Source organism: Typopeltis vanoorti, chromosome 17 (genome assembly GCF_054136105.1).
Source record: "Typopeltis vanoorti isolate ZY-2024b chromosome 17, IOZ_Tvanoo_1.0, whole genome shotgun sequence".
NCBI lineage: Eukaryota > Metazoa > Arthropoda > Arachnida > Uropygi > Thelyphonidae > Typopeltis > Typopeltis vanoorti.
Genome location: NC_143565.1, coordinates 44,359,973 through 44,373,404, shown reverse-complemented (window position 1 = coordinate 44,373,404; position 13,432 = coordinate 44,359,973). Strand labels below are relative to the sequence as shown.

The window sequence follows — 13,432 nt, the reverse complement described above, 5'->3', positions numbered from 1 at the left end:
AGGCATACTAGCAGAAGATTTCATAAAAGCCATTTGCATTCTGATACCAAAAAAAAAATAATAATAATGCAGAACATAAAGTTTTAGAACAATTAGTATCATATTCCATACTTTAAAAATACTATTGAAAATAATAAAAAACTGAATGTTTTCTGGAATTAAATGCCATATAAGTGAACAACAAAAAGGATTCATGCAAGGAAAAAGAAAAACCATTTAACTATTATTGAAAAATCAATATAAATAAATAATAACGTATATATCTGCTTTACAGACTTTCAAAAAGCTTTCAAATCATTGTTTCTTTAGCTTATTGTGTGTAATATAACTCATCTTGTCCTTGTATATTTGTATATACTCCAGATAAAGATCTTAATATGAAGATCAAAACATGGGGAAATTAAAAGAGTTATAACACGGTCGTAAAATCCATAATTTCTAAAATGAATGCTGATCACAATGCAACACTAAAAGAAAGGAAACTTTCAAAAAGCATTTGACAGCATAAGCCATGAAAAGTTAATAGAAATATGAAGACATTCAAATTAATACAAAAGACCTCAGAATAATAACAAAATTATACTGGAATCAGAAGTCATAGATTATATACAGTGTTAATAAACAATATATATCAAAAGAGGAGTGAGACAGGGGTGTATGATATCCCCTATACTTTTCAATATATATGAGAGAACTCGTACAGTGAAATGATAATGAAAGAATAGGAAGAAACTGAAATGGAAATAAAAATAAATGCCATTACATTATACTTAACAATATTAGATTTGCTGATGATTTTGTGTTCATAGCAAAATCAAAAATAGAGTTACAAAATATGGGTGCAATACTAATCAAAAAGAGTCAGAATTATGGCTTAGTATTAAATACAGATAAAACCAAGTATATGGTAATTAGCAAAAAAACAGCAACAAAACACAAATTTGAGAGTATCAACTGTATTCGTTCAAAATGTAAGAACTTATAATTATTTATGAGTAATGATCACTGAAGATGGAACAGCAGTTATGGAAATGAAATCAAGAATAGTTAAGGTGGAAATCAATTTTTTCCCACCAGAGGTCAGGCTAGGATAAACGATTAACAAAACACTTAGATTCTTTTTTTTTTTTTTTTTTTTTTTTTTTTTTTTTTTTTTTTTGTTTCGACCTCCATACAGAGGTTGAATATTATTTTCTTAATTATAAGTAAAGTAATTATTCCAACAAGCGTTTTTGTCTCCATAAATTCTTCACTATGAATGCTGACAACCCTGTAACCTTAAAATAAAGAATTAACATTTTTTTTATTTGAAGAAATAAGCGCAATATTTTTTCTAAATTTTATTCTGTATTATTTTTTAAACACAGGGTTTTCTGTGAAATTAAATGATATTCATCTATATTTTATAGCCAAATGTAGAAAGGAATTAAAGTTTCGAAAATTTACCAGTGAGTACACCGGAATCGGAGTGGCCTTGTCGGTACTATTTAAAGAATACGAAATCTACCAACCATCGGCATACTCAAATGTTATTATTGCATTTTACTTATCAGTAGCCTGAAACACAACAGCCTTCAAATAGACAAATTTCAAAAATTAAAATCCAAGAGTAAATAAAGATAAAAACGCAATCAATAGCGTATCTTAGCAATTTTAAAATGCTAAGTTCATAAGTGATCTCTAGGTGGGTGTATAAACAAAATAAAGTAATAGACATTATTACAGATCCATCTAGATTTTATAGTGGAAATGTGGAAACCAGTGGAAGTAAAATGTAGAAATGTTTTCTTAATTTACTAGAAAGCTTATGAGAAGGTTTTGTTCCTACAAACTCTTCAGAAAATTTCGACATTTTTAAGTTTCTTTCTACATTTAGCTATAAAATTTGGATGTATCTATAATATTTTCCATGAAAATATCTCACGTATTAAATATAGATTACGTTACCGATAACATTATAGCATCTCAGTTATATATTTAAAAATTTGACAGTTATAATTTTGCTAAAAGGAAAATTTTATTTTACCTTTTTATCAAAGAACATTCTAAAAACTTCATTTTGGCAATGTAAAATAAACAAAAATAGGAGTTATGAAAGATAGATGCTTATTTTGCAACCAAATATGCAGATAGAAAGAAACTGAGAGTTTCGAATAGAGAAGAGAGGGCTTGTGAAAATACAATTCTCAGCATCGGAATTGCCTTAACACTACTTAAAGTTTCTGACTGACCACCGAAGAACCAACAGTTCGAAACAGCTATCAGGCCAGTGAAACCTTAAGTGAAATAAATGATAAAAGGCAAACGTATGGATGCCGAAGATCTTATTCTCATAAGCTCGCCTGTCAATTTTTGAAAGTTTCTATATATATATATTATATATATATAGATAATATATATATATATGTAGAAGGTATGAGTTGGCTTGGTCTTGCACTACCTGTAGGATCAGCTAGACTTGCATCACTTGCAGGTGCAAACTTGACTTGTTTGTCTGTTTGCTTACTTCGGAAATGGAGTAAAACCAGGTTTAAAATTGCTTGGTATTTTTAACAAATATATATATATATATATAGAAAGGCAGCTTTGGCATTCTTCATAGCTCTCTGCAAACTAGACATGGCCAAGGGAAGTGAGGTGGCCAAAAGAATAATAACTGCCCACAACAAAAGAAAGACACAGTAATCACCTTGGGGCAGACTGTTCTAGAGTTAAGTGCAAAAACTGCCTCAAAGCAGGCCACAATCAAGAAAAATGTGAGGCAGCTTGCCTGAAATGTGGCGTCATTGACCACAAAGTGGACACATGCCCATCAAGAACCCTGGCAGAGAGGATGGGAGGTACAATCACACCTGCAACTGCACCAAGCAATGGAAATGGCACAGCACAGGAAGCCTCTCCACCTTTAAAGGCCACTCCTGATGCTACAGAAAGCCACCCCTCCACCTCTAAGACAACCAAGAAAAACCGCAAGGGAAAAAATTTTTCCACAACAGAAACAAGCAGTAAAAACCACACAGAAGAAACAGTCGATATAACTACAGTAGAAGAAAGAGAAGCTACAAATATTAACATAGATATAGCCAAGGAAGAAGAAAAGATGGAGGCAGATACCAACACTTCCAAGCGGCCATTAAGCCCACAACAAGAAGAGTTGATAACACCAAAAACAGCTAAAGTATCTGAGACCGCCCACCCAGAAGTCCCTCATGCAAAAGCAGGGGAGACTCTAAGCCATCTTATTAGAGGTATCCCTGGGGTGGTGTATAAATTCAAAGAAGCGATGGCAAAATTAGGAGAACCTGAACTCCTCCTTACAGGGAAGCATGGACCTGATGTTGTCAGTGCAAAATGGGGTGACCTTTTCGTTGATGACATCAGCAAAATCAGCCCTGATCAAGTAGAGGTAGCTATGGATTTAGATGAGGAGGCAGTTTCGGCGTTTTTTATACCTCTCTGCAAACTGGACATGGTCAAGGGAAGTGAAGTGGTCAAGAGAATATTAACAGCCCACAACAAAAGAAAGACACAGTAACCACCTTGTGGGTTTACTGTACTCAGGTTCACTGGTTTTTAGATCCCACAGGTGGGGGAGGACCTGAGAACCTGAGCGGAGAAGGCTTACAGCGAGGCGGTGCAGTTCCTTGTGAGCTGCATCACTCGGGCGAGATCCTTCCTCCACCTCAAATTTAGTTTTCCATTCCTTTGGCTTTCTCGATACTTATGTTACACTTTCTGTTTGTTACATGTTTTCCTTTTCAGGATTTTTCCTTTTTCTAAAGTGAAAAATCAACGACTGTTTTAGAAACGCCCCTGGGGGGCAAACAGCTAAAACAGTTCAACTGAGGCCTCTTTTACCTACTCTACTACTATGCACTCTATCTTTACTTCCTCTCCTATTATCTGCTGACTCTCAGCCTATCTTACTCTATAGGCCAATGATGAAATTTGTTGCACTCACAAATTATTATTATTAGTATTTTAAAAAAGGTAACTGGCAAACATTTCATGAAAATGAAATAACAAAAGAAGAATTAGAAATCAGCCTGAAAGAAACAAGAAACAGGAAAATCACCTGGAGAAGATAAGCTAGGTTCAGAATTATATAAATATGCAGGAACAAGGTTCAAAGAAAGACTCCTATTATTTTTTAAATAAAATCTATTCAACTGGTAACTCCCCAATAGAATTGAAAAAAGCAATTTTGATTCCTATTTTTAAAAAAGGTAGTAGAGATCACCCTAAAAACTATAGAGGTATAAGTATACTAAATTCCTGTTAAAAATATAGCAGAATTTTAAATAACAAACTAATAAAATATTCTGAAAACTTTATTTTAGAAGTATGTACATTCTAAATTTTTCTACATTTCTAAATCCGAATGGATTTAGAAAAGGATAATCATGAGCCTTTTGCTTAAAATTAATAGAGAACAGAAGAGAATACAATTTAGACACACATATTTCATTTATTGTCTTTGAAAAAGCATTTGACAAAGTTAAAAGAAGCATTTTATTTAACATATTACACAGTACCAAATACTATCTTAAAAGCTGTATATATGAAATATTTACTATCATAAATACTGTATATATGAAAATAATCGAATACAAATAAGATTAAATCATGAGCTATCATATACGAGAGAGATATTATTATTATTATTATCAACATTTGACCTCCATGGAGTCAGAGACCCATCGTGGGAGGTACTCACTATTGCATATAATGCTCATCCAACTGCATCTTAAACTGATTCAATGTGTCCACATCCACAACACACTCAGGCAATGCATTTCACTCACCAACCACCCTCCATGCAAAGAACCTGCTTCTCACTCCTTTGTTCACACCCTCCTTATACAGTTTCCAGCAATGGCCTCTTGCTCTCCCATTCTATGAAAAATCTCTTCCATGTCTACCTGATGACAACCCCTGACCAGCTTATATGTCTCAATCATATCGCCCTTCTTCCTCCTATTCACGAGGCTCTGAAACTTACATTCTCTCAATCTGTCCTCATACTCCACATTCCAAAGACACTGACTACCTTTGTGAATCTTCTCTGTACTCTTTCCAACATATCCTCATCACCATGAAATCCTGGCGACCAAATCTGTGCACAATAATCCATATAAGACCTGATCAAGGCCTTATACAATGGACTCGTAACCTCTATATTTCTGCATGTCAGGGTTCTCCGCATCATTGTCATTATTCGATGTGATGTGTTCACAACTTGTGCAATGTTGTCCCTGAATTTCAGGTCCTTGTCCACTTCACTCCTAGATCTCTCATCTCCTCCACTTCTGTTTTAAAGTGTATACTTTGCATTCCATCGTTGCTTACCAAATCTCAAAACCTTACACTTGGCAACATTGAACTGACAGTTCCACTTACTTGCCCATTCATGCAATCTATCAAGTCCTCTTGTAAGGCATTAACATAAGCCTGACTGTGCATTCCCCCCCTAGTTTTGCATCATCCGCAAACAGCTTGGTATCACTAGTTAAACCCGACCCAATGGCATTAACATACAAATTGAACAACAATGGTCCCAAAACTGACCTCTGCGGCACACCACTGGTGACCTTTCTCTTTCGAGATACTGCACCCCCATATACAACTTTCTGATATCTATTTGACAACCAGTCACTGATCCAACACAAAAATCTGTTATCCAATCCCATTTGTTTCAATTTATTTAAGAGCTTGTCATGTGGCAGTCTATCAAAAGCCTTTGCAAAATCCAAGTACACCACTTTATGTGCATCTCATTTGTCCAAGGTATTTGTCACCTTGTTATAGTACATAAGTAAGTTAGTGAAACATGATCTCCCCTTAACAAACCCATGCTGATAACCACAGAGAATACTGCTATTATCAACCCATTTCTGTATCCTACTTCTCAGCAATCTCTCCAGTACCTTTCACAACTCCAGATATACAGACTGGCCTATAACTTGAAGCTACAGCCTTATCACCGCCTTTATGCAATGGAACAATTTTACCCTCCTTCCACTCCCTTGGAACCTGTGCTGTTACAAAACTCTTATTAAACAGGCATACCAATGCTAGTGCCAGTTCCCTGGAACATTCGCTTAAGATGCGTGGTGGTATGTCATCAAATCCTATCGCCTTATTAACATCAAGGTTATTTATTTCCTCAAGTTCCTTCTGCTCAACTCACAACTAAGCTATCCTCTCCTATGTCCTCTACACTTAGGTTCCTCATGATTCCACTCTGATCAGGATGAAACACACTTATAAATTGATCACTGAATACCTCAACAATGTCTTCCAGCAGTTACCATTCTACCACTTTCATCCCTTAACTTCATCTTTCCATGATCATTATTCCTTCTACTTGCCGCATATCTAAAAAACTCTGTAGGGTTTTCTTAGCATGATTTGCCAATTTCTGCTCATACTCTACTTTTGTTTTCCTTTCGAGATACTTGAGTCACTCTCCTAGCTTGTTCTTTATATTCTTCACGTGACTGATTACCATTATTCATCTTGTACTTCCTGCAAAGTACTTTCTTTTTCCAGATTTCATGCTTAAGCTCCACATTCATCCATTTTACACCTACCTTATTCAGCCTTTTGGCCTTTGGGATACATTCATACATTGATGCTGTTATGTATTTCTTTGTAAGTTCCCATGCAGTATTTATTTTCTTACCACTCAACTCCTTGCTCCATGTTATAGGTGGAAGTTGTCTCCTAAGCTTGTCATAATCACCAGCCTTATAATTCCACATATATCCTTTCCTCGCAAAAGCCTGCATATGACTAGCCACAACACAGTGATTACTTCATGATCACTTTCACCAACTAGAGAAAAATGTGAAACCCCTCTAACAATTACATCCTTGATGAAATGATCAGATCTAGAACTCTTGATCCTCGCGTGCCTTCCTTTACGTGCTGCCTGAGATAATTATCTCTCAAAAACTTGAGAAATTCATTTTCCTTATTCCCAAATGCTATCTCTTCATTCCAATCTATACCCATAATTAAAAACACCCATAATAATTACCCTTTCCTTTGTTCACTAATCCAAGTTGTTTATACATTTCTTCATCACCACCCTCCACATTCCCAGGCCTATAGCAACATCCAACTAAATATATCTTCCTCTCAACCTCCACATTGCCTCATAACCATTGCCACTATTTCCCCCTTTCATGTCTACTTTATGTGGACTTAATTCCCTTACTATCATCAGCAGCACTCTCCCTCTCCCTTCCTGCCCTTTCTATCCTCGCGAAAAATACGGTACCCATCCATTTCTATTCGCGTTACGATATCATCTTCATTCAACCATGTTTCATTTATTCCAATGATTTTGGGACGAATAAACTCAATCACTGAAACCATTTCATCCCCTTTATTTCTGATATTTCTGGAATTTGTAAACAAACACAACAGTTCATTTTTAGGTGTATAGCCAGTCCATTACAGCTTCCAAATCACCGCTTACCACATATACCTGCTCAGTCTCCACTTCTCCACCCACATTGCAATATACTCCATCTTTATACACACATTCACTCCACTTTCAACATTCACTCTCTCTATGCCATGTCTCCCTGTCCACCCGAGTCTCCAACATTTCCCTGTTCCTCTTGTATTCTCATTCTCTCTTCCTCTCTCACACCACTACTGTTTCAACTGTCAAGCACTGCTGTCTCTTCAGTACCACTCTCCTGATTTTTCTCTTCATCTCTTCCTTCTGATCTCTGGCATGCATCATACACTGTGCTTCCACACACTATACTTTCATCCAGCAACACTTCCTCCAGCACACTCATTCCAAAGCCGTTTAAATGCAACCCATCACGCCAGTATAATTTCATTCTTCTCTCAAACACATGCATACATCCACAAACTCCACTTCCTTCTCACACAGCTCCGGCAACATACCATTCATGATTTTGGCTCCGTCGCAACTCATCATCATCCTCCTGATATTTGTTCTCACATCCTTCTTATGTCCAGTTAGATCATTCGTCCCTACAACCACAACTAACTCTCTCGCTCGTTTCTTCCTCATGTCCGACGCCTTAATTACCGTATTCATTCTCACACCCGGACAGCAGACTCTGTCAATAACTAGCCCTCTAATTATGGAGTCTCTATATATTGCTATCCTGCAATCACTCGTCACTTCTTTTACTCTTTGTTCTTTCATTCTGTTTTCTTGCATACGTTCATTAATTTCCACTAGACTCCTAACATCACCCAACACATTCTTCATTTCATTTTTCATTTCCAATATTTATTTCATTAAATCTTGCATTCCGACAACTTCACTCTCTATCTCGCTACTTCTCGTTTCGCAGCACTTTACTTCCTTTTCCTCATTCATACTTTCTTTCACCCCGCCCCCCGCACTAACTTTCGCTTTGCATTATTTCACTCCTTCAGTTTCTCCAACTTTCGTTTCACTTCCGTTTTTCGTAACTTCTTCCGAAATTCCTTCTTCCGTAACTTCTATATCTTTGCATTCTTTTACTCTCTTGCTTTCGTTTTATTTCCGTTTCTTTCATGTACACTATCTATCTTTTCAGTGTATCGTGGTCCAACAGTATATCGCACTTCTATATACGACAAATCCATACTTTCTCTCGTCTTTCGCTCATTCTCTCCCTCTCCACAAACACATCTCTTACATTCCGCCATGCATACATCGCACTCAGGACATCGAATCAGTTTTGAAAAGTCTATGTCACCAATGTTACTTGACTTTCACGACATTCACCTAGTAGCACCAGTCGACGCCCGCTTGGAAATAATAAAATTTTCTATCAAGGTATAACTTTTTCCTACTGTTAACTTAAACACTCTCCTTTTTTGCCAATGACAAAATAATTATTACAACTTCTGAAGATAACTTACAGAAAGCTATTATAGATCTAAATGAGATATCCAAAGGTTATGGTATGATAATATCAACGGAAAAATCAAAAACTATGGCCTTTAAAGGACAAGATCCAGCAAGAACTAAAATAGTAATAGATAACAAGATCTTAGAACAGGTGAATTCATTTAACTACCTAGGATGTATGATCACATATGAAAATGAAAAAGACATAAACGTAAAAATTGCAAAATATTTAAAAATAACAGGTGTGATTAACTCTATATTTAAACCAAACCTAGTTCAGAAACAAACCCGACTAAAAGTATACAATACATTAGCCCTACCAGTCTTAATGTATAGAAGCGAAATCTGGACAAAATAAAATAAAACAAAAAGACAAACAAAGATTAATAACAGCAGAAATGAAGTTTATGAGAAAAACTGCAAAGTATACCCTATTTGATCACAAAAGAAACGAAGAAATTTTGAAAGAATTAAACCAAGAATCAGTAATAGAAAAAATTAAAAAATATAAACATAAATGGATGGAACACGTTGAAAGAATGAAAACAGAAAGATTACCAAAGCAAGCCTTAAAGTACAAGCCATTAGGAAAAAGAAAACCAGGACGTCCTCTTAAAAGATTCAACGATGAGTTCTAAGGCCGGAACAGGCCACCTAAATCCTTGATAGGCATGATGATAATGATATTTTTTTTCATGTAGCCACATGATTAGGTGAAGTATTATTATACGTTTTTTTTTTTAAAATCTTTCTTCATTCTTCAATTTGACCGAAGTGCTGAACATACTGTAGCCTCCCTTGATGAGTCTTGCCTCTAGACGGTGTTTGTATAATAATACTTTTTACAAAGATTAATAACAGCTGAAATGAAGTTTATGAGAGAAAACTTCAAAGTATATTCTCTATATATATTCTCTATTCGATCACAAAAGAAATGAAGAAATTATGAAAGAATTAAACCAGGAATCAGTAATAGAAAAAATTATTATTTTTTCTATTACTGATAATGATAATAATAATAATAATAATATTATTATTATTATTATTATTATTATTATTATTATATTCGTTGAAGCATAATTAATTAAATTTTAAACATTGCAAATTAAATTTTGTAAACAAAAACGTACACATTAAAAATTCTTTAAAAATTTGTATCAAATTTTAAGGACTGTATTTTTTTTTTTTTTTTTTTTTTTTTTTCTCAGAACATTTGTTTATAAAATTTGATTCGGTATGCTTCGGCCAAATTTTAAACTGAATATCCGGATTCGGTGCTTAGCCAAATCTTGCTTTGGCACATCCCTAATATATGTATATATATTTTGTATTTTTTACTTTTTTTTTTTTTTTTGCATCGTCAGAAACCCTGCTCTAGCGACCAAACAGGAAACTTTTTCAAGCGACTTCAGTCCTCCAATAGGTCTGGCGATGCTCTCACATCGGGCGGTGAAATTCATCTCCCACTTGTGACAGGTTAGTTTACCATTTATCAAAATCGTCTCATGACTAAAAAAATGCGCTAAATTACGAATTTGCCAAAGGAGGCTAAAAGCGTAGCTACGCTGACGCAGCTGAACACAAAATGTGCAGTGAGAATTTAAAATTTGTGGAGTTAAAAGTAGTAAACAAATTACCAAAATAATTAAGTCGCAGTCTGAGAATTTTGGAAACTTGTACAGTGGAATGGGGGGGGGGACTTGGAATAAAATCTCTCAAAAGCATTAGTGCTGGACAAGGGGGGGGATAAATAAAGGATCTCAGAGGATGACATGCACTTAAGAAGTTAGTTGAGACACATTACTATCAGGTTTAAGGCAATTTCTGGATAATTATCTTGGCAGCTGAATTTACCAGCATTGGTGGCAGCCCCAGACATTTATTCTTTGGCTGCCACCAATGTTGGTAAATCCAACATTTAGAATGTTGAAATTAAAGTTTTACTTCAAAAATAAACATAATGTTTTAATTTATTTCTATACGTCGTTTTGACTTTTTGTAGTATTTTTGGTGTGTATTGAGAGGGGCGGCAAAAGCTCTAGTTACATCTGGGAAGCCCCCCCCCCCACAAGTAGAGAAATTGGGAATAGATCTTTCTAATGGAAATTTTCAACGATTATTCCAAAGTAATGGAAAACCTTATTATTAATTGAATCCAGAATATTATTGATATCGAAATCACTTATGGAAGAACGATGGCAGATCGATTATGACAAAAATCTGCTTACTTTTGTGATTCACCACTAACAAAAGGGGAATAAATAAAGGCGATGGTTATGAAGTAATATTCCATTTCAGAAAGCCCTTTCTTAGCGTTCCACATAATAACTTAGTGATTAAAATCTGCTGAGTAGAATCGATGACTACGAGTATCGACCATAGTGTCTATGATCATAGAGAATCAAAACCAGATTCCGTATGTTAGCTATTTGGGCATTTTTTTTTTTTTAAGTAAAATTTAAAATCAAATATGGAAATAGATAATAGAATAAGTAAACCTAGCATCTGAGGGAAAGTCATTGCAATAAATTAAAATGGAATCATAGAAAAATTAGTAAAAAAACTAAGTTAGCTGTATTTAAAAAGACCGTATTCAAACCAATATTAACATAAAAACTGAAAACTCTAGCAGAGGAAAATAATAATAATTATAATAATAATAATTATTATTATTATTATACCTGTAGGGAGTCAAGGACTCATAGAAGGAGGTCATTCATCACCCATACCAGCTGTCATGTCCTCTCTTAAACACATCCACACTTGATTCACTCACTTCAAAAAGGTAATCTGTTCTACTCATTCTCTAAGAGAGAAAAAATCTAGTTCTTGTCCCTTTATTAACTCCGCATAAACCTAACTTTCCTGAATGTCCAAGCGTTCTTTTTTTCCCCCCTCCACCTTCTGTATAACGAAAATTTTCATCAAACAATATCCTAGAACACCTACTCAGAAGTTTATAGACCTCTGTGATATAGCCATTCTTTCCCTTGCTTCTCTGTATCTGCATTCCACATACTCTCAATCTGTCCTCATAATTTCGATATAATCCATGTAACTCTTCTTTGCATCCTTTGCATAGTTTCTTTATCCCCCTCCCCTCTAATCCAGAAATCCAAATTTTCGCAGAATAGTCTAGACACGATTGTATCAAGGTCGTGTAAAGAGACAAAATAACTTCCTTATCCTTATATGCTAATATAAGGATAAGGAAGTTAAGGATGACCTTTAAATGAGAGGCGAACTTACGAAGGTTATTTGTGCGATAGACAGGATTCGAACACGGATCTAGCAGGTTATAGAGATGACAGTTGATCGCAGGATCCCTAAACCTCACAAAGAACAGTCATGCAACTAAAAAATAAGAATGCGCCGAATATTCTCTTTTGCTTCGGTATTCGGCCGATTTTTTTCAAATATCCGACTTCGACCGAAACAGTAGAAAGATGTCTTCTTTTTTTAACTGAGTTAATTTCATTAATTCAGCTGTAAATTAATATGCTACTGAATCTGCCAATACTAATTCTGCCAAAAATAATCATGATAGTGGAGCCATTAGGTGATGATTTAAAATTAAGTCGATTAATTCTTGATGACATGGCAATATGAATATTTCAGCATATATTACAAAATTTACTGATAAAAACAAAAAGAGGATTTTATATGTATTGTGTATATTATATCGCATAGTTACGGAAGAAAACAACACATACAGCAAAACAATAATTGTTAAATCTAAAGCTTATGAATATATTTTGGGCTTGGATCAGAAATAAGACATACGGAAACAACGTAACCAATGAGACTTCAGTGGTCCTGTTACCTAGTGATTATTTATATATATTGCATTGGTAAAACCAATAGTATTAACTTTACTTTCTTTCAAAATTATATAGAATAGTTTATAAAATAAAATTTATTAAAAATTCAAAGGTAACTTATATTTAAATGCAGAATTAGAAATTAGTTTGGAGTTATTCTAGCTTTTTTCTCAAAATTTGCATTTTTATTTAGTACACCATTTTTTAATTTATATAGCTTTTATAGTATAGTTGTGGGAAGGCAAGCTTTAGCATACTTACCTGGCGCTGGAGAAACTTTGATCTTGAAGGAAGTTCTCTCAGAAAGAGACTGACCCATAGCACACACGGGCGGTTGACTTCTGCCACTTTCCCAAATTGGGATAGATGGAGCGCGAAATTTTTGGTAGCTAGGGTCTGCGTTCGCGCTGCCCTTTTTAATTAACTTAAAAGAAAGTTCGTTCACTAGTTTCTCAAGGTTCCCATTGTACCATTGTATTGTATGAATAAATGCATGTGGTTCAGTTACCATTTTTAATTTCAAATGACATCCTTGCTATTCAATATTCAATTATTTTCTAATTACAGCTAACACAACACTTGTCCATAACTCTAATATAAAGAGAGATCAGTGGCGCACCCAGGGAGGGGGCCCTGCCCCTCTCCCCCAAAAAATGAAAAAAAACACTGGAAAATTTTCGAAAAATCTTTTCCTAATTAAAATTCATTTTTTTTTTAT

General features: G+C 34.8%; 1 non-coding gene across 1 annotated transcript; it reads left to right on the top strand.

Annotated features, from left to right (window-relative positions):
• The first annotated feature begins 12,967 nt into the window (after window positions 1–12,967).
• LOC150097340 (U1 spliceosomal RNA) lies at window positions 12,968–13,130 on the top strand. Its single transcript, XR_016549744.1, has one exon. It is a non-coding gene; the product is annotated as a U1 spliceosomal RNA (small nuclear RNA).
• The last annotated feature ends 302 nt before the right edge of the window (window positions 13,131–13,432 follow it).